At 47.0% G+C, this 20309-nt stretch overlaps 1 protein-coding gene across 5 annotated transcripts in view; it reads left to right on the top strand.

Annotated features, from left to right (window-relative positions):
• The window catches only part of LARGE1 (LARGE xylosyl- and glucuronyltransferase 1), a 653148-nt gene that overhangs the window by 46049 nt on the left and 586790 nt on the right, over nucleotides 1-20309 (top strand). For 2 of the 5 annotated variants that reach the window (XM_017890124.1, XM_017890122.1), the window contains exon 1: nucleotides 10905-11098. The exons of the other annotated variants lie outside the window; for them this stretch is intronic. The gene's annotated coding sequence lies outside the window, so the exon portion shown is untranslated. Of the gene's footprint in view, nucleotides 1-10904; nucleotides 11099-20309 lie in introns of those variants that run through there. 5 annotated transcript variants of the gene reach the window in all.

Genomic DNA, 20309 nt, shown 5'->3' with positions numbered 1-20309 from the left:
AAAAAAAAAAAAAAAAAAAAAAAAAGAAATATAATATAAACCACATATGTAATTTTAAATATTTTAGTAGTCATATTTTTAAAAAAGTAAAAGAAACAGGTAAAATTAATTTGATTATATATTGTATTTAGCCCAGCATAACCAAAATATATATATATAAATTCGTATGTTAACATTCTTTATTTCATACTGTCTTTGGACTTTGGTATGTATTTTGTTTTATTATTTTTATTTTTATTATTTTTTTGAGACAGGGTCTTGTTCTGTTGCTCAGGCTGGAGTGGAGTGGCATGATCTTGGCTCACTGCAGCCTCTGCCTCCTGGGTTCAAGCGATTCTCGTGCTTCAGCCTCCTGAGTAGCTGGGACTAGAGGTGTGCACCACCACGCCCAACTGATTTTTGTATTTTTGTAGAGACACGGTTTCACCACGTTGGCCAGGCTGGTCTCGAACTCCTGATCTCAAGTGATCCACCTGCCTCAGCCTCCCAAAGTGCTGGGATTACAGGCGTGAGCCACTGTGCCTGTGCCTGGCCTGTATATTAATTTATAGCACGGCTCACTTCAGAGCAGCTATATTTCAAGTGTTCTGTAGTATATTCCTGGATCATCATATTGCATCCTTCCAGAATTCTAAGAAGTAATGATTTCTCTGATTTTGAAAATGGGAAAACTGAGGCATAGAGAGGTTGAGAAACTTGCCTAAAGTCATACAATGAAGGTTTGAACCCAAATAATCTGTCTCCAGAGCCTGCTGTGCTAGTTTCTGAAAAAATATTGGAAAAAAAAATTTTTTGGAGGAGACTTTGGGCTTCCGTTTGGCGTAGACTGGGTGGTTTATACCTCAAATGGAGGGATAACCTTGACTAGATTGAACCTTGCAACAGTGTTAATGATAAAATTATACGGCAGATGCACCACCCAGGACACCATTATTATACATAACAGGGCCTCAGTAAATGGTATTCTTTCCCTTCTCTTCAGATGCATAAAATCAGCTTTTTTTTTTTTTTTTTTTTTTTTTTTTTTTAAAGGGTTTTTTTTTTTTTTTTTTTAAAGGGACTTTCTTAGTTTTGTTTACCTCTGGATCCATTTCTGGTACATAGAACATGCTCAGTAAATACTTGTGGAAGGCAGGGAAGATGCTTTGGAGTCACTGGATATGATGATCGCTCAGAGTTGTTGGGGCCATCTGCAAACACAGTGGTACCATTAGATGGTGGGTTTTATAAATACAGCCCTGGGTGAAGGGGGCTTATGTGGAGAGATGACCACCAGAGTGTTCAGATATGGAGTTCTTACTCTGAGCCGAGGACAGTCATGAAGGCCAGTTTTTATGTCCCACGCCAATGCTTTTTTTTTTTTTAAAGTACATTTGTATTTTATATTTTACTTGTTTATTTATTTATTTTTTATTTTACTTTAAGTTCTGAGATCCATGTACAGAATGTGCAGGTTTGTTACTTAGGTATACATGTGCCATGGTGATTTCCTGCACCTGTCAACCTAACCTGTCATCTAGGTTTTAAGCCCTGCATGCATTAGGCATTTGTCCTAATGCTCTCCCTTCCCTAGCCCCGCACCCTCCGACAGGCCCTGTTGTATATCGTTCTCCTCCCTGTGTCCATGCATGCTCGTTGTTCAGCTCCCACTTGTGAGTGAGAACATGCAGTGTTTGGTTTTCTGTTCCTGTGTTAGTCTGGTTTTAAATAGAAGTATAGCATATTATACCAGCAGCAAAGCACAGAAAGCGTAAGTGTGCAGCTTGGTGACTTTTCACAAAGGTAACATATCTGTATCACCAGCTCCCATAACAAGAATTAGTACGTTGCCAGTGCCCCGAGTGCATCCTTCCCCTCTTCCATCACTGCCCCCTGTGTCTCCAAGGGTATCTGCTCTCCTGATTTGTGACTCCATAAATTACCTTCGTGGGCCCACACTTTTGAGCAAATCCTAATGGTTGGAGTTATCATGGGGACTGGTATGGGGGTCCAGTTAGTTTCAGTCCTGTTTTATCCCCAGGCCTGGGGTTCTAACCTGGTTCCCATGCTGATGGCACAGATGATAAACTAAGGCCCGCAGAGGCCATGCTTCCTGCTGGGTCTCACGATTAGAGAATAGATCAGTGATTCAGACACAGAGATTTCTTGCTCCAAAGCCTGCATTCTTGACCATCCTCTATGTTTTCTTCTATGACATTTTGTTCTAAAATCCCAAGATTGGGATGTTTGGGTTGAGGTCTTTGGACTGAGCCTATCTGGGAGTGGCTGCTGGAAAACTGTGGAGGAGGAACCCATAGCTCTGCATCCCAGATCCCAGATGCAGCATGCTCCTGGCCCCCGGGCACTGAAGGCTGCACCTCACCTAGCAGAAGTGACCTGGCTAGCAGAGCCCGTTGGGTGGGGCTGCCGGAGGTGTCAGAGTATGGGACAGGCAGGCTTCTCATTGCCCTTTGTTTCCCACCTCCACCTGCTGCTGACAGGCACTCTCAGGCACTGGCGAGGGAAACTTTCAATTAAACGAAATCAGGCGGCTTCCTCCCACCAAAGTGAAAATGCCCTGTGCTGCCAAGTGCAAGCTAAATTCATCAGTCACCTGCTCTGTGGCATGAGGCATGGCTAGGGCTGCTGCCTGTCGGTTGCTGTGGATTTTAGCACCAGTCACTGCTCAGGGGATGCAGCAGGCATGGCAGGCTAGGGAGGGCCGTCTCTGCTCAGCCTGGAGTCTCCTTGGCATCGTTGGAGATGGGCGTGTGTATTCAGGAGGAGCTTTGCTCTCTCTGTGGCACAGCCCTCTGCCCCCACGGTTCCCCAGTCAAGAGGGACAGGTGGTGGCTGTCATTCTGCAGTTGGCCCTGGCCACAGAGAGATTTGCCAACAATTCTGGGAGGGAGACACCCCCAGCTTCTTTGGCCCAGAGACTGCAGCTTGATCCGTAAAGCCACAAGCAGGCAGTTCCCCCAGCCTGGCTTTCTCTCCAGAATGGTGGAGGTGGGGTGTGGGTAGAGATACATATTATTACACGAAGGTCAGTGCCCCGGGTCTGAAATTTAATTCAAAAGCTCGAATAAAATTGCCCGTCTGGAGGCAATGGCTCTTATAAAAAGGAAGCCAGTAATATTTAGTATAATCCTAGTGAGTGAGTTGTTGAGCAGCTTATTCTTTGCTGGCCACTGGGGCCTAACCTCATAGAGGGAGTGGTGCATCTCTGGAGCTGGACTGCTTGGGGTGAATCCTGTATCCTCTGCTTAGCCATGTCATCTTGGACGTTTTTCAACTTCGCTGACCTTCTATAAAGTGAGGATCGCAGCAGTCCCTACCTTTTAGAGCTGTGTGAATTATTAATCCATGGAAAGCACTTGGAATAGTGTCTGACATGTCAGTGGCTCCATACACGTGTGTAATGTTGGCGGAGTCAGTTACAGTCCTCTGACTGATCTCCTGTGGTGGGTACTTTATTATTCCATGTTTAACAGGCAAGGAAACTGAGGCACAGACAGGCTGAGTTACTGGCCTGAACTTTCACAGACAGTAAGTACCAAGGTGGAATTTGAACCCAGGGGATGCTGACTCCACACTTTGCAGCGATTGTTGGGTGGAAATAGTGTCTTGCCCAAGATGTATTACCTGAAAATGAAATATATTTCAAAAAAAGATACCCCCAGACTCTAACGCTTGCAGTAAAAACAGGACAAATACTCTTTATTTTATAATCCATTTAAAATAATGAACATAGCTGCAGTTCATTGAGCAAATTGCTCCATTTCAGCAGCCACATGTTACATTGCCTTTCTGTTTGAGTCATGCCCTGAGACATTTGTGAACAAGTTGTGAGGTCAGATCAAAGCAGCGGCTCATGTGCTCCTGGAAGAGGAGGTGTCCTGGGGAGTGAAGACAGTTGCAGTAGCCTCTTAGAGAAGTCAAAACCTGAAGACCAGCTTTCTACCCTTTGTCTGCACGAGGTTTCCTTGAGGTGAGGCGTGCCTGTGGACCTGGCCCCTTGAACCTCTAACCTCAGCATGTCTTAGGTCCTGTCCTCAGATTCAGGCAGGCTGTAAGAAAGGACTGAGTTAGCCAGGAAAGAAGAGGTTTTGCGTTTGACAGAGGTAGGATGCAAAGAGCGGCCTGCGGGGATAATGTACCATTTTCTCACTTAAGTTCCCTGAGTGGAGGCAGGAGAATAGAGGACAGGAGGAGAAGAATAAAGGAGGAGGAAGGGAGGGAGGGAGGAAGAGAGGGAGGGAGAGAAAATACAGGCAGGTGGGGAGGAAGGAAGAAATGTCAGGGTTGGGAGGTGAGAGGAGAGGGGATGGAGCCACAGTGGAGGAGGAGGGAGAGGAGGAGGAGGGAAGTGAAACCAGTGACTTGGGTTTGGCTTCTTGTGACATGGAGGGGAAGGCAGGGCAGGACCCAAGTGGGAGGCAGATCCTAGGCCTGGTGGAAAGGAGGAGGAGGAAGGATGTGAAGTAGCAGACAGTGGGAGGGTAAAGAATGGCGTATGAATCTGAGAAAGGATCATACGAGTTTTAATGCCAGAATTGGTGATGGAGCGTTGTGGATGGGTAAAGGGAGGCACGTTGTTGGCACCTGGTCAGTGGTTGTTTCCAATGCTCTATGGTTGTGACATGCTGCTTTCCTGGGTGGGTGAAGAGGCCGGACCCCAGGCAGACGAGCACACCGAGTGCCACCTGCTCCTCGCTTCCACCCGTCCTGTGTTGCCCGCTGACATCTCAGCTTCCCGGAAGGCCCCAGGAGGGACGTGGCCTTCAGGGCTTTCAGCCGGGGGCAGGAAGTGCTCCACCTGACACCATTCAGAACAGACTATACAAATAACTCCACAGTATGTCTCAGTAGGCCGGGAACGATCCAGCTAATCGAGGCGTGCCTTTGTCGTGTGCTGCTCATGCCAGGGGGGTTAAAAAAAGACATACGCCTGATCCCAAGGGCCTTTTGTGGGCAGGGCAGAAATAATAAACCCAAATACAAAGTCAGGCCACCCAGGAATGAGGTGGTGTGCTCTGTCAGGGCCACCCAGCTCCAGATCATCTGGTCAAATCTGCACCCTCCTCCCGGGCCTCCCTCTTGCTGGGGGCGGTTCAGGCAGAGGTGAGTGGGTGTGCTTTCTGGTAAAAGGATCCAATTTTAATGTAAGAGGCTTGTTTATGTGTTTTCCCAGCTACATTACTTCCATGGCTTTTTTTTTTTTTTTTTTTTTTTTTTTTTTTTTGAGACAGAATTTTGCTCTTGGCACCCAGGCTGGAGTGCAGTGGTGCAATCTTGGCTCACTGTAACTTCTGCCTCATGGGTTCAAGCGATTCTCCTGCCTCAGCTTCCCGAGTAGCTGGGATTACAGGTGTCCGCCACCATGCCCAGCTAATTTTTTGTATTTTTAGTAGAGACAAGGTTTTGCTATGTTGGCCAGGCTGGTCTTGAACTTCTGACCTCAGGTGATCCACCCGTCTTAGCCTCCCAAAGTGCTGGGATTATAGGCGTGAGCCACTGCGCATGGCCATGACTCTTTACCATGCTCCAAATTCACTTGGTTTCTGGCTCTTCCTGCCAGCGTGTTCCATAAGACCAGCTCCCAGGGAGCCGGAACCAGCCCTCCGGGTGCCCTGCACTTAGCGTTCAGTCTGTAAATTTTCATGGAACTTGCTTCATAGCTGTAGGAACCTCAGGTTCAAGGGCATAAAGGATGTGCCCACAGCTTGTGTGTTGCTGGTGGAGTGGTGGTGGTGGTGGTGATGATGGGGATGGCGATGATGATGGTGGTGATGAAGATGGATAGCAGCTGCTGTGTAATTTCTCAGGAACTGTGTTAAATTCTTTGATGGCAAAGATCGTGCTAGAAATAATAAAAATAATGGATAGCATTGACTGAGTGTCTACTCTGTGCCATGGAAGGTTCTGAGCACTTTTGGTACACTCAACCTGAGAATGACTCTCTGAAGTGGATGCTGGCATGCCCATTTCACAATGCAAGCAATGAAGGCAGTGTCACGTCAGAGTCTGCATTCTTACTGCTAAGCCACATGACAGTCAAGACGGTGTGCTCTGTGTGGAGTGACCAGCCTCTGTGGGTGGACGAGTGACTGACTGAAAGGTTGATGTCAGGGCATGCTCTATTTTGGGTTCTTCAACTCGAAGGAACCCCTTGTGTCACCCCCACCTCCTGCCACCCTAGTTCCTCATTCCTTTCACCAGTATTGTTTTCTTTTGCTGATTTAGAAATAGATTTGAATTCCTGGTGCTGAGACTGTTTAGATGAATCACCATGAAACACTAATCACCATTGCTAGTTAGCTATGAACTTTAGTGCTTCAAGGCTCTGACCTTAAATTTTTTTTTCTGAAGGTCATCAATTAGCTTTATTTACTTCATTATGGATTAGTAATCATTAGGTGAATATTACCATTTGTTCTGTGGGTCACCAGTGTGGTTCATGCAGTGAAAAAATCAAGTGTTTCAGTGAAAAGTTGCAGAGAGAAAGAAAAAAGGAGAGAATGAGGGAAGACAGAGGAGTGCATGTGTGTGTGTGCGTGTGTGTGCGTGTGTGTGTGCGCGCGGGGGCGCTTGTGTGCCCACAGGGGAAGGAGGTTGGTAGTAGTGGTGTTTAGATTAGCCTTAAAGTAAGAAGCTTGAAATTAAGGGTAAAGGTCTGGTACCAGATGCTCTAAAGCCATCTGCTATTTACCTGGGCAGATTTCGATACCTCTCCTCTGTCCTTTAATAGCATCTCTGTTCTGACTTCAGTCCTGGTACTTACCTGGATATATGGTAATGTGGCCATTTCCATGTCCTTCCAGATGGAGCACCTGCCAGGCTGAGTCTGTGTCTTTTGTATCCCCCTTACCTGACGCAGTGCTGGCACACAATATGTGCTCATTAAATGCTTACTGAAATGACCTAGCACATAAAAGCTTTGTAAGACAGGAGCTTTATTTTACTCTGCCTGCTTTGTACTCTAGACACCCCAGGTATTCTTATTCTGATTTCTGTTGCTGCTATAGAGCTGGGTCAGCCTTAAAATAAATATAAACATACTTTAATTTGAGCTAATGGGATATATGGAAACCACTGCCCATCTGATTAATTTGTTTGTGCCATGAAATACTTTTTTTTTTTTTTTTTTTGAGACGGAGTCTTGCTCTGTCACCCAGGCTGGAGTGCAGTGGCCGGATCTCAGCTCACTGCAAGCTCCACCTCCCAGGTTTATGCCATTCTCCTGTCTCAGCCTCCCAAGTAGCTGGGACTACAGACGCCCGCCACCTCACCCGGTTAGTTTTTTTGTATTTTTTTAGTAGAGACGGGGTTTCACCGTGTTAGCCAGGATGGTCTCGATCTCCTAACCTCGTGATCCGCCCATCTCGGCCTCCCAAAGTGCTGGGATTACAGGCTTGAGCCACCGCGCCCGACCGAAATACATGTTTTAAGGTGCTCCTGAGTGCAGAGCATTCTATTAGCAGGTGGAATACCAAGTTGTAAAAGAGGCGAGGGATGTGGGCTGCGTCACCAGACCTTCTGAGTTCCATTCGAGATCAGACACTGTTCTGGTCCTAGTGGGTCAGGGCACAGATTCTGGATCTGGGTTTGAATCCACATTCTACCCCATACAAGCCTTGTGTCCTTATGCAAATGATTTAATCTCTTTATGCCTCAGTTTTCCCTCCTTTAAAATGGGACAGGCCGGGCGCGGTGGCTCACGCCTGTAATCCTAGCACTTTGGGAGGCCAAGACGGGCGGATCACCTGAGGTCAGGAGTTCAAGACAGCCTGGTCAACATGGGGAAACCCTGTCTGTACTAAAAATACAAAAATTATCTAGGTGTGGTGGTGCACAACTGTAATCCCAGCCACTCAGGAGGTTAAGGCAGGAGAGCTGCTGGAACCCGGGAAGTGGAGGTTGCAGTGAGCTGAGATTGCGCCCCTGCACTCCAGCCTGGGCAACAGAGTGAGACTGTCTCAAAAAAAAAACAAAAACCAAAACCAAAACGGACAATCATGGGGATGTTGTGGGGTTAGGGTTGTTGTGGGGTTAGGGTTGTTGTGGCAATAAAATGAGTTTGTCTGTAAAGCACTTGGTACCATGTTGATATCTGTCACTGGTATTATTTATTGTTAATGAAGATTTAGTGACTTCATGTGTAAAACCCAACCATGTCAGTACCTGTCTTCATAGAATTGTGGTGAGGACTGTATCAGTTTCCGAAGGCTGCCATAACAAACTGGATGGCTCAAAACAACAGAAATGAGTCAATAATGTCTCTTGATTCCAGAGGTCAGAGTTGTGTTGGCAGAGCCATGCTCTCTGAAACCTGTGTCCTTCCTGGCCTCTGCTTAGCTTTTCTTCGGCACTCTGGCTGGTAGATGCATTACTCTAAGCCCCTGTCATCACTGGAACTCTTTCTGTGTGTCTCATCACATGGCCATCATCTTATGAAGACACCAGTCAGACTGGGTTAAGGGCCGACCCTTCTCCAGTATGAGCTCATCTTAACTGAATTATACCTGTAATGAGCTTGTTTCCAAATAGGGTCACATTCTGAGTGGGGATAGGACTTCAGCCGCACATCTTTCTGGAGGATACACAATTCAACTCATAACTAGGGTGAAATGCAAGACTCCACATGAAGTATTGAACCCGGAACCTAGAACAAAACAGTGCCTTCAGCATCAGCGGTGTCTGTTGTTGCTTCTCTGTCCTCCTGATGGCCCTTTGCAGAGTGGCTTTGGGCGGTTCTCTGAACGTCTTTGAATTTCCGTTTTCCGTCTTTTCACTGTGATGTGGCTCGTCTTCCAGTGACACTGAATTATGTAGTTTTCCTGGTCTGCGTTTGCCTCATCTCTGAAATGGGGAGAAAGGCGAGCCACCTCCCAGAAGGAACCCCCTCCCAGGATGACACGAGGGTACGCACGTATGTGCTGGTGGTCTGGACATGCGAGTGCTTCCTGTGGTTGCTACCTCCTTTTCTGCCTGGTGTTTTCTCGTCCAGTGAGGACAAATGGCTTTTGTAGTTCCCCTGCAAACCACTGCACAGACCCGAGGAGGCTCCTCTTTTCCTTCCCATGGGGTTGGGAAGCTCAGAGGCATGTCCAGATGTGAGGAGGCTTCGATGTTCCAGACCCCTGGGTTGCTTTGCAGTCAGAATGGAAAATACATTTTTTTTTTTCCCACTTGGGAGGGAGCTGAATGCATTTGCTACAGACAAGTCTAGATATCTATGGAAACAGTCCTAATTTTAGCCTTGCCATACTTAATGCCAACTCTGAGAGTGCTGTTTTGGGTCAGAGCCCAGGGAGTAGGGAAGGTGAGTAGGTCTGCAGGGGTCAGATCAAGCAGGGAGTAGCTAACCAACAAACAAGAGGAGGACACAGTAGAAATCTTAAGTGGATCCAAAGGGGCTGGCTCCAAGGGTAAGAGAGGGCCGGAATGATGAGCACTGATCAGAAAGTCGGATTTCAAATGAAAGGGCCTCCCCTTCTTTCCCCCTTTTGCTCTCCCTGTCTACATTCTGCTCATTTTTGGAGCCTCGTTCATGGCCCTTCTTTCCACATCTCCACGTTTGGAATCAGCCCGTCCTGCCCTGAATGCCTAGCATCTTAGAATTCCGTTGATGTACTAGTGGCTGCCCATTTAGTTTGGCTGTTAATCCACGTACCTTGCAACCCCCGCTTCCATTTGGTTTCGAGTCCCTCAAGGTCAGCCATGGTCGTTGTCGAGTCTGTGTGCTGTGCCTGCCATGGGGTAGACATACAGAGAATGCGTGATGAGTTGGGATTTGACATGAGAGGTGATTTCTGGTTGACCAAACCAGGGGGTAGGCAATCACCAGAAAGGGAGGAGTTTAGTGAGGAGTTTAATAAGAAGGAGTTTAAAGAGGCACAGAAATGATTTTTGATGGGAGGAATCCACCTGGTTGGGGGAGTGGAAATTGCCTGTAATTCAATTAAGGACAGATTAGGGAGGGCCGTGGGCAAGAGGAGGTCATGGTGTGGCAGATGCTGGCTGGGATGGTGAGGGGAGAAGTGAGGGACAGGGATCGTTTTAGGCCACGTGGGGAGCATCTCCTAACTTCATTTCAGCCCTGTCCTCCCCACCAGGTGACCTCCTATCAGGAATCCTTGTAGATCAGACACAGGAAGACCCTTACACATCATCTCGTCTTGAAGTGTGATATTCAAGACAGGCATTTTTACGTTAAAACTTGGCTAAAACTTGGCTACGTTAAAACTGGCGTTCCTCAGGGGTTTCTGCTTCCGACGAGGCAGGTCGTGGTAGTTCCCTCTCAGTCTCATGGATTCCAGGGTTGCTGTTCCTACACACCCGTGCACATGTGACACCTGCAATGAGCAAAAGGCCTGTTGTCACCATTTGGAACTAAGGCTTATGCAGATGGACGAGGTTGCTGGTATGAATTCTGGCACTGAATTTCCATATGCTTTGTATTCTTTTCAGCAGGATGAAATGCACCATGGGTGTGGGAAAATGGAGCGGGTAGTGTGCTGCAAGAGATCGCAGGGTAGGGCACGGATCCGTGTGGCCCTCTCCTTTTAAATGAGGAGGGCATTGGCAAAGGTAGCAGGTAGCCAGGTGGCCTGATATGGCCCTCTCCTTTTGAATGAGGAGGGCATTGGGCATGGCGCAGGTAGACCAGGTGGCCCTGATAGATAGTGCCTGCACTGGTACTTAGCTGCATCTCCTCTTCTTGTCTAGCCGTCTTGGCATTCTAGATGGGACGTGAGCTGGGTCCTACCAAAGACTCGGGCACTTTATTTAAGTTCTCTCATGTAATCCTACTAACAACGTTGTGAAGCATGCACTATTTTTACTTACTAAACAAAAAAGGAGCGATCGGGACTAGAGGACTTGAAATAACTTTCTGAGGCCCAGCCTGCTGGTAAGGAGTAGATCCAGTGATTCAACGTGGCTCCATCCCATGACATTTAGCTGTCAGGGAGCTGCAAACCTATGAAACAGAGCTTTCAGATTTTGGAAATAGAAACGCAGGCAGGCGCGTGGTGCCACTTGCCGCCTCCAGGGAAAGCCCCTTTGTCGTGAATAATAGAACCAGAGCTAGAAGGCACGTTGCTCAGGCCGGCAGGTGAGTCCGAGGGCTGGGGAGAGGGGTTTTCTGGGCAGTGGGACACCTCCCTCTTAGGGGGTTTCGTTTGTCCAGGGCCAGTGAAAGGCTGTTCGGTCCTTCCGCTGAGTGAACAGCCCCAGCCCACAGGATGAGTCAGAGCAGAGTCCAGAATAGAAGCCAGAGGGCATGTGCATAAAGGCCATGTTTATCCCAGTCATTTGGATCTTAAGATTCCTGTTCATGATGATGAAGGTTTTATACATAACACTGTTTGCAGACTGTTTTATGATCATTTATGAGTGTCACCTGGCAACCGCTGAGTTAGCCACATGCATCCACCGTGGGGTGATTAACTCTGGACCCACCCAGAGCCCAGTTCATCGCTTGTGCATTATTGAGCCGCCTCCCCACACCCTCATTCATTAATCTATCCATCCATTCGTTCAGTAGAGCCCTTTTGTCAGATGCCACCTTTGTGGGTAGCTTTATGGTTGGCGTTTCTTTTTCGTTGCTGAGAATATGTAATATGCTGGACGTGTTGGTGTTCCTGTTAGCGTAAGCAATAATCAACCCCTTTAGTGAGACTGTACGCTCCCTGAGAGCAAGGCCTTTGTTCACTTCTATGTCTCTGGTGCCTAGAAGAATGCCTAGCTCATAGTAGGTGCTCTGTGAATATTTATTGAAAAAAAAAAAAGTGAATGGACTGAGTGTTTGCTATGTTTGGGCCTGTGGGAGGTGCTTTCTATAAAAATCTTTCTAATCCTTGCAGCAATCCACACTGCACCATAAGGGTGTCTGTCCTCCATTCTAGGGTTCCATCTGGTAAGTGTTTACCATTATCATAAACATTATTGTGAGTGCTTGCAGAGCCCATAATCCTTATGATGACTGAATAAGGTAGCTACATTATCCCCATTTTACAAATGAGGAAATGAGGCACAGAGAGGTGAAGTAACTCGCCCAAGGTCACACAGACCCTCAAGCTTCACGTCACTCCTTCACCTCCATATCAGCACTGTCCTATAGAACCTTCTGCAGGACGGAACTGCTTTCCATCTGCACCATCCGATGTAGTCACCACTAGATGTTGGTAGTTACTGAGTACTTGAAAGGTGGCTAGTGCAACTGAGGAGCTGAATTTTTAATTTTGTTTAATTTTAATGAAATCTAAATAGCCATATGTGAGTAGTGACTCCCATACTGGGCAGTACAGCCCCCTATATGTTGTCTCTAAAGAACAATAACAGGCTGGGTGCAGTGGCTCGTACCTATAATCCCAGCACTTTGGGAGGCTGAGGCAGACTGTTTTATGATCATTTATGAGTGTCACCTGGCAACAGCTGAGTTAGCCACATCCATCCACCATGGGGTAGTTAACTCTGGGCCCACCCAGAGCTGAGGCTGGAGGCTGAGGCAGGAGGATTGCTTGAACCCAGGAGTCGGAGACCAGCCTGGGCAACATGGCAAAACCCTGTCTCTACTAAAATTACAAAAATTAGCTGGGCATGGTGGTGTTCCTCTGTAGTCCCAGCTGCTTGGGAGGCTGAGATGGGGGGATTGCTTGAGCCTGGGAGGCAGAGATTGCAGTGAACTCAGATCATGCCACTGGACTCCAGCCTGGATGACAGAGCGAGACCCTGTCTCAAAATAAAAAACAAAAAACAGCTAACATTGAATGCTTACTATATACTGAGTATTTTTCAGATGTTTTACATGTAGTAAATGCTTCAAGTTAATCCTGACAACCACAAATGAATTAGCAAGAGTCAGAAGTTAAATACCTTCTTCTGCTCTCAAGATCTTATAGCAAGATACTAGTGTAGCTGGATTCTCCCCGAGGATGAATTCTGCCTGGCCCAGAGTTTTAAACTATCACCCTGTTTTTCTCCTTATTTTCCCTTTGTACAGCAGTGGATATCACCATGGAAAAGATCTCGTTGTTCATAATATTTGTCAGCCCTAAACACAATGCTACCCGCCACCCTTCTTGGTAAAGAGGTCAACCTATACGCAGGCTTGCGAACTCACTGTTCCAACCAAATGACTCATTTAGGTTGAAAATATTTATTTGCACAAAGTGGAGTTGTGTCAATGTCACTTTGAAAAGAAAAAGACGCCAATATTCCCTACCAGGATGTTCTGTTGTGAAAACAAACAAATGAAACAAAATCTACTTTGAGGTCAGAGTGAGAAGAAGAGAAGGTCCAGCTGAAATTATCTGCAGTCTTGCTGGAGGGAACAAACGGTTGCAGCTTGTGGGTATAGTGACATTTTACAGCTCCCAGCTGTGCCTTCCCTTCTTGAAGATGGGTGAAGGGGAATAGGTTCTGTGCTAGACTTGGGGCTATGGAGCAAAAGCAGAGGGAGCTTGTCCTGCACAGATGTGGAAGCAGAGGTGACTGAATTCTGTTCCACAGTAGAGGTCAGCAGTACTTTATGATAACTGAGCACCCAAACATGTGCTGTCTGCTGGGCTGGGCCTGACACCCACAGCTGTGGCTCTTTCAGAAACTGCGAACCAACCTGGGGTGGGCCAGGGGTCTGGGTCAGGAGCAGAAGTAGGTTAAAGGTGATCGAGAGAGACATGTGAGAGAGTGAGTGAGTGAGAGAGGCCTGCGGGATGAGGCCACATCAGGAGTGCAGTCCAAATATAGGCAGTGATTGTGAAATCCAGGGACTGCAGGCTAAGAGTGCTGTAGATTCTGAAAGTAGGAACAGGGAAAATGTGGCCATGGGCCTCTGGGGAAAGCCCTGTTCTGTGGGCTTTGGCCACTTAAATCTACGTGTCTTCTGCTACTGTGCGCTGACTATCCATCTGCCCATCTTTCATCCATCCATCAATCCAGCGTTTGAGTCTTTATTCTATGCATGGTATTGGGGATAGTGTGGTAAACAGGGCACCATCCCTACCCTCAAGGAGCTTACAGTCTTGCCTGGTAAAACGTATAGAAGTATGCATTTTTGAAAAAAGTAAAGGAAGAACACTTAGGCGCTCTCCACTCCAAGGCCACCTGCACCTTGCCTGTGTAGCTTTCCCCAGCAACACGAAGCCAGCATTGGTTTCTTTACTTCCCTTCTTGTCTTTATCGTGTATGTGCTTAGTATCTGTTGTGCTTTGGGCTATTTATTTATATCAGTGTAGCACTTTATTGCATCTTTCTTGTAAATAACCTTCCTGAACATAGGGGCCTCCGTGTCTTCACTGGGTCCCGGCTCCATGGTAGGCGTTGATGGGGGCTCCAGGATTATTGAAGTAATTGGGAGCCCCTTAAACCTGCAAGGAACCTTAATAGTCCTCAGTGGTCTGAAGGGTCTTCTTGACCTTCCCTGCCTCCCAACTTCCTTCTGCCTCTGTCAGGTCAAGACTTTACTTGCCTGGTAGGTTCTGTACAAACTATTGCCAGGCAATGGAAGAAGAAAGGGGAACTGCACACCTCACTGGAGATGGAAGTTCCGTGATGCTTGTCATAGCTCCATATGCCTCACGTTCACCTGGAAACATGGGAGGCATTAGTTAGGCCAGATTAACAGATGTGGGATGTTGCATAATGACTTTGCCTTCAAGTGAAACTGCAATCCAGTGGGAGCATGCCCCAGACATTGGCCTCCTCAAAACTCTGGGTTACTTTTAGTGTCTTCCAGTTCAGGAACCACGATTTTCAATTTTTTGAAAATGAAAGTACTCCTATCTCCTCTCATTTCTTTTTTTTTTTTTTCTTTTTTCCTTGAGACAGAGTCTTACTCTGTCATCCAGGCTGGAGTGCAATGGCACAATCTTGGCTCACTGCAACCTCCACCTCCTGGGTTCAAGTGATTCTCCTGCCTCAGCCTCCTGAATAACTGGGATTACAGGTGTGTGCCACCACACCCAGCTAATTTTTGCATTTTTTTTTTTTTCCAGTAGAGACGAGGTTTCACCGTGTTGGTTAGGCTGGTCTTGAACTCCTGACCTTGTGATCCACCCGCCTCAGGCTCCCAAAGCGTTGGGATTATAGATGTGAGCCACCGGGCCCGGCTCCTCCTTTATATTTCTAATAAAGTTTATCTGAGCTTATAAGGTCTTCTAGAAATGGGGGTCCCTGGCCCTTCCCCTGAGGCAGGAGACTATTGGGCAAGCTGAGAGGGCAGGGACCCCACCCTCTTGACTGCTAAAGGAAATAAAGACGACAGCATTATTGAGCGCTTCTCTGTGGCAAGTGCTTTGCCTTAATTACCTGATGAGGTTGGATTAACCTCCATTTCAGAAATGGGGGAAGTGAGGCTTGCAGAGGTGACACGCCTGAGATCAAAGAGTGACTGAGTGGCAGAGCTGAGACTTGAACTGTAAACTGTCGGCTCCCGTGTTCCTGTCTGCCACGGTGCTGTGTGAGAAGTGGGAACGGTGAGTTCCCTGCTGAGGCTCAGTATGGAGGCAAACCGCTTTCTGCAACACGTTCCTATGCTTTTGGGCAGCTTAACTGACTTCTGTGCCTCAATTTTCTCATCTGTGAAAGAGCATAATAATAGCAGTAGACTAGAAATTGGCCACGCCCTTAGTGAGGACTCAGTGTGTGCTACCTCTGATAGATACTAATATATAGGTATAGCAGAAACATCAATCATCAATATTGTTTTGACTGTTTTTACCTCTGGTAGCAGTTTTGACCATGGACTGCCCCTTTTTTGTTAATAGATTTGTTGGGTCAATGAAAACACAGCTCTCACAAAAAGAGCTTATGTTTTTTAACACCAAGCCCACAAACTAATGTCATAATGGCCCACGAGGACACATAACAGAGCTGGGATGGGAACCGAGGCCTGTCTGGCCTCTGTGTCCCCACACTGTTTCTCCTGGGACCCAGGTGTCCGGCTGGCCTTCCACGTCCTGTGTTCATGGTGATTCTGCCCTGGCGGTCACAGTGTCAGGTACACCCACTTGGAGTGGGTTTATGATACAGTTATGAAGGAGCCCAGGCCTCAACACCAGTAAAGATGAGATTGCAGTGTTGTTCAAGGCCAGGAGCCTCTCTGCTCAGTGACTGCCATCAATCCTCTTCCCTGAGAAGATCGCTTGTATTGTTCAAGATGTTCATATATAACCTCCCCCAGGAAGCCTTCCCTGATGACATACACACCTCGGTCGCAGGCTCCCAGGTGGGGTGAATAGAGTCTTCCTTTGCTCCCGTGGCAGCTTGCAGGGTCTTTGGCAGGCTTTTCCATGATGTTTTCTTCCTGGGGGTTTGTGTAGCTTGTCTTCACCACTTGCCATGAGCTCTCGAGGACAGAGGATGTGTCTGCGTTAGAAACGTCTGGTTCCCGCTGGGCGCGGTGGCTCACACCTGTAATCCCAGCACTTTGGGAAGCTGAGGCAGATGGATCATTTGAGAGAGTCAGTAGTTCGAGACCAGCCTGGCCAACATGGTGAGACCCTCTCTCTACTAAAAAAAAAAAAAAGAGCTGGGCATGGTGGCACGTGCCTGTAATCCCAGCTACTTGGGAGGCTGAGGCATGAGAATTGCTTGAACCCAGGAGATGGAGGTTGCAGTGAGCCGAGATCATGCTACTCCAGCCTGGGTGACAGAGTGAGACCTTGTCTCAAAAAAAAAAAGAAAAAAAGGAAACGTCTGGTTCCCAAAATCCACTTCTCTTCTACTGAGGACACAGGAATGGCCCCCTTCCCTGCCCCTTTCTAGGGCCATGAGGCTCATTCTGGCTGAAGGGTGGTGAGCGGAAGTGAGTTGCATAATCCCAGTGAAAACATTTATTTGCTGGTGCAGGAGCTCCTGGGGCTGGCGTGAAGTTCTGGGGGGCAGGACTGAGGAGTGGTACCAAATGCTGCGTAGGAGAGTTCTTCAGATTTGACAGTCATGGATCTTCATGGCAACATGGAGAGGCCAGGCTTGTCTGCATGGCCATTCTGTGGGTGAGGAGCCTGAGGCTTAGTGAGGTTAATTGCTTGTCCGAGGGATCTTGTGCAAATTCCATGGCTTGTTCTATGGCAATATGCTACCATTCGCTGCTGTGATTTCTTGTTGTTGCTGTTAATTGTAGGCTAAGGGTGTGTGCGTGCGTGTGTGTGTGTGTGTTTGTGTGTAGGTGGGTGAGGAGTGGGAGTGAGAAACAGCTAGCCGAGTTGCAGTGCTTGGTCCTCTTGCAGAGTGGGTGTTAGCAAAGGCTGGCATGCTTAGCCCAGGTGGTGGCTGCACTCGGCCACCAAGTTAACGGAGGGAAAAACGAGTTAGCTGTTATCTCCTCACAGATGTCAGTTTTCCTTTAATGTGGAGCTTTGGGGAGAATACCAAGATGGAGCTGTGCTTACTGACCTTTTCCTCGCCACACAGATGGGAATAAGGGGAATGGAAGAAAAGGAGGAAGAAGAGAGGTATTCGAGGCAGAGGCTGCCTGGGCGATGCCGCTTCCTTACCCACTCTCAGCCTAAGGGATCCTTGCCCACCCTGAGATTCCAGGATGAAATCTCTCTAGCGACAATGCCCGGGATTGCACTGGGCAGGAGTGCAGGCTTCACCCTCCAGGGACCTTGCTGAGGGTGCATGGATGTGCGGGCTAGGGTCATGGCTGTGGTGGCAGTGCAGTGGGTTATCAGAGAGGCCTCAGGCTGGCCAGGCCCACTGTTCCCCCTGCTGGCTCCTGCTTGCAGGCAGTTGCACCATTCTAATTGTTGTGGGCAGCTGGAGTTGAGGACTAGCCCAGGAGGGTCAGGGTAGTGGCCTGGTAGTTTGCACGTGTTGGTCTTGTCCCCACGTTGCTCTGGTGAGCCCTGAAGTCATGTTTGTATGGGCTAGGCATTCTCCTGATCACCGTTGCATGTCCGTCCTCAGAAGAGCTCCCTCTGAGGTGCTGATCACACCACCACTTTCACAGCTCAGGACGCTGAGTGTCAGAGAGGCTAGGTCACTTTCCCGAGGCCACGCTTGCTGCTGAGTAGAGAATCCAGTGTGGAGCCAGGACACTGTGGCCCTGGAGTTCCGAACCACTAGGATTGCCCCTCCAGGCATTTAACTTCTCTGATCACAACTTTATTTCTTATTCTGGAAACAAAGACAGTGGGAGAAACAAATGTTTATTTGAACATCTAAGGTATGCCAGGTGCTATGGCTAGATTGTGTACATTATTTTATTTAAGTCTTATTTCAAACCCTGGGGTTAAGTATCAGCTTCTTGACTTAAAAAATTCAGAAAAGGCCAGGCGTCGTGGCTCACACCTGTAATCCTAACACTTTGGGAGGCCGAAGCAGGAGGCTCACTTGAGTCCAGGAGTTCAAGACCAGTCTGGGCAACATAGTGAGACCCCGTCTGTACAAAAAAAAAAAAAAAAAAAACTTAATTTAACAAAAACCTTAAAATATTTTAATTGTAAAATACACATAAGATTGACCATCTTAAATATTTTGGGGTGGACAGTTCAGTAGTGTTAAGTATCTTCAGATTGTTGTGCAGCTAATCTCCAGAACTGTTTGGATCTTGCAGAACTGAAATTGTGCATCCTTTGAACAAGAACTCCTTATTCTCCCCTCCTCCCAGCCCCTGGCAAGCAGCATTCTCTATGGGTTTTTGTCCTCCAGATACCTTATATGAGTGGAGTCACACAGCATTTGTCCTTTTGTGACTGGCCTATTTCACTTAGCATGAGGTCTGCAAAGTTTGTATCACGTGGTGTAGCGTGTGATGATATTTCCTTCTACTGTATGTATTTGCCACGTATCACATTGGTTTGCCCATTTATCTGTTGCTGGACACGTCCTTGATGAATCTTACATGTCATAATGGGTTGCTTCCAGCTCCTGGCTACATTTTGTTGATTTCGTTAATTACTCAAGACCAAGAAAACACACCCGGATTTAAGCCCCCCGTCTCTGTTTGATACCCGATTTCTGACTGCTTTTTACTTCCAAGGATCCTCCAGCTTTAGGAGTTGAGAAGAATTTTATACTAATATGGCCTTTGTTAAGCCTGAAACTGCTTTGGGTCCGTTGAAAACTCCCTTTTTTTTCTGAGTCATTGCTCAGACAGCACTTCTTCCAGAAGCCTCGTGGGGACCCAGTTTGTACCGCCAGAGGCCACCATGTGAGACAAAGGCTTTTTGTTTCTATCTGTTGGGTGCCCATTGTTTTCCTAGTGTCACTTCTTCATCTGCTGAATCTTCTTCCAAAACTTGTGTGTTTGTTTCCATGTTCTAAAAATGACTATGATGAGATGTCATTCTGAAATTAGGAAGTACAGTGATACAACATTATTATCATGATATAGGTTTGCATTTGTAAGGTGAGCGCCCTTGAGGCTAGTCATTTTTTGTTTTAATTAGCCTTTAAGTTCTGGAATACATGTGCAGAATGTGCAGTTTTGTTACACAGGTATACATGTGCTGTGGCGGTTTGCTGCACCCATCAACCTGTCGTCTACATTAGGTATTTGTCCTAATGCTATTCCTCCCCTAGTCCGCCACCCACCGACAGACCCCGGTGTGTGATGTTCTGTGTCCATGTGTTCCTTGTCACTCCACCAGAAGTGAGAAAGATGCCAGTGTTTGGTTTTCTGTTCTTGTGGGTTAGTTTGCCCTGGAATGATGGTTTCCCAGCTTTCCCACCCTGTCCCTGCAAAAGACATGAACTCATCCTTTTTTATGGCTGCATAGTATTCCGTGGTATATATGTGCCACATTTTCTTTATCCAGTCTATCATTGGCATTTGGATTGGTTCCAAGACTTTGCTATTGTGAATAGTGCCACAATAAACATGCGTGTGCATGTGTCTTTATAGTAGAATAATTTATAATCTTTTGGGTATATACTCAGTAATGGAATGGCTGGGTCAAATGGTATTTCTGGTTCTTGATCCTTGAGGAATTGCCACACAGTCTTCCACAATGGTTGAACTAATTTACACTCCTACCAACAGTGTAAAAGTGTTCCTGTTTCTCCACTTCCTCTCCAGCATCTGTTGTTTCCTAGAGGCGAGTCATTTTTTCTCAAGCCCAGGTCCTAAGCAGGTAGCTGCCCTGGGTGTGCAGTAATATGGTTTATGGTGTCAAAGGTGAGATCTTTTGTGTGATAGGCCAGAGATTCTCTCTGATGCACTCGATTACTGTTTTCTATTTAAAATAGGCATTTTGTTTATGTAGGAGAGCATTAATTACTAATTACTAATGTTTACCGATAAACAATTATAAGAAATATTTCAGTAAGTGTTTTGTTAGTATGTTTCCTTGAAAACTTACTGCAAGTGAACATGT

The sequence above is a fragment of the Rhinopithecus bieti genome, unplaced genomic scaffold (assembly GCF_001698545.2).
Source record: "Rhinopithecus bieti isolate Rb0 unplaced genomic scaffold, ASM169854v2 scaffold_19737, whole genome shotgun sequence".
NCBI classification, from domain to species: domain Eukaryota; kingdom Metazoa; phylum Chordata; class Mammalia; order Primates; family Cercopithecidae; genus Rhinopithecus; species Rhinopithecus bieti.
Note: the sequence above shows the minus strand (reverse complement) of the source record. Positions and strands in the feature narration are given on the sequence as shown.